The following is a 1583-nucleotide window of genomic DNA, read 5'->3' as shown; positions in this document are numbered from 1 at the left end:
ATATATATATGTATATGTATATATATATATATATGTATATGTATATGTATATATATTCCAAACACTATCATACCTTTGTTCAGATCTCTTTATTTTGCAATTGAAGTTGTTCTTTATCTTATATTTCGTCATCACATCTACAAGTGTTGTTTTATCCTTATATATCTGACCTGTCTTCACATCTAGACTATCTGAATTGATTATAACATTTGTAACTCCAAATTCTGGATTTTCATATGAATCAAATAAACTAGATTCAACCATTGCCAAAGCCTCTGTATCATGTGTTGTACCTTCTACACATGTAATTTCTCCACATGTTCCATCAAAGTTATGTACAGTACCACCAATCTTTTCAATTGTGTTAATAAATAATGGATACATTGAAAATTGTGGCTCATTTTTTTTCAGTTCTAAATATAGTTTAACACTCATATCGTTCTTAACCTTCATCGGACAGGAGTTACCTTCTATAATGTAACGAATTTCAATATATTTCCTTGATACATCGATATCCAACTCGGCTGCAATTGCTGCTTTGAGATTAGAAAATGAAATTGAATCTCCAACAACGATTCCGTCGATTTTGTAACTTTCATACTGTAATTCGTTCACCCAAATTCCTGAATGTCTCATCAAAACTGATGTATTCATCATGTATCATCCACAATAACAACAATCAAATTTGTATTTTTCGAATTTTCCCTGGATGTTCATAAAAATGTCTTCAACCTAGATGATATAATCTTGAATTTTCAAAATTTGAAAGTGTTATTCAATTACGTGCTGAATTAATGTTTCTTCATGATCTCTTACCGTAATTTAAGCTGAATTAAATAACAAACTTAAATGTTCCATTTTCCCCCCTTTTATCTTAACAATTATTAAAATATTGTGTATCATTTACCATGTATCACAACGTACTAATGTATCACGCGACGACAATTTTATGGGATTATTAGTAAATACTAAATTAGTCGGGACAGATTGTAATTATTATATTACACTATGGGATTCCTCAAATTTTTACTTTAAAATAAGTGGTGTTTTTAGCTTGTGCACAGCTCTTGAGGAAATAAGTATTTCTAAAAAGTGAGATGATCTTTTCTAATTTACTTTTAATAAATACATGTAGCTCCTTTTTTTATTTGAATAGGGATATAATTGTAAAGAACATTATTAACGTGTTTGCGATTTTGTAAACCAAAATTTATTTTATAACATGCCAAAAAATAAGAAGTTAAAACACCACTTATTTTGAAATGGATAAAAAAATAAAAATTAATAAAGTCACACTAATTAGTACTTCTACGATTATGCCAAATTTGTTGTCAACGTACAACATAAATGTATATAGCTCTTTTTAAAAGCAATTCAAAAAATGATAAAATTGGAAGAACATTATTAAGTTGTTCTTGATTATGTAAAAACGTTTAATTTAAAACAAAAAAAAGATGTAAAACACACTTATTTTAAATTTAATTAAGGACTATTTAACAAGATAGTATACTATATATACGATATACATGTGCAATGCACGTGCCGTGAAACTATTATATATATATATATATATATATATATAT

At 27.1% G+C, this 1583-nt stretch overlaps 1 pseudogene; it reads right to left on the bottom strand.

The window, feature by feature from the left end:
- The window catches only part of LOC107027696, a 2539-nt pseudogene extending 1885 nt beyond the window's left edge, over positions 1-654 (bottom strand).
- Positions 655-1583: the final 929 nt, after the last annotated feature.

This window comes from Solanum pennellii, chromosome 8, assembly GCF_001406875.1.
Source record: "Solanum pennellii chromosome 8, SPENNV200".
In the NCBI taxonomy this organism is placed as follows: Eukaryota; Viridiplantae; Streptophyta; class Magnoliopsida; order Solanales; family Solanaceae; genus Solanum; species Solanum pennellii.
The sequence above is the reverse complement of the archived record's forward strand: the minus strand, read 5'-3'. Positions and strand labels throughout refer to the sequence as shown.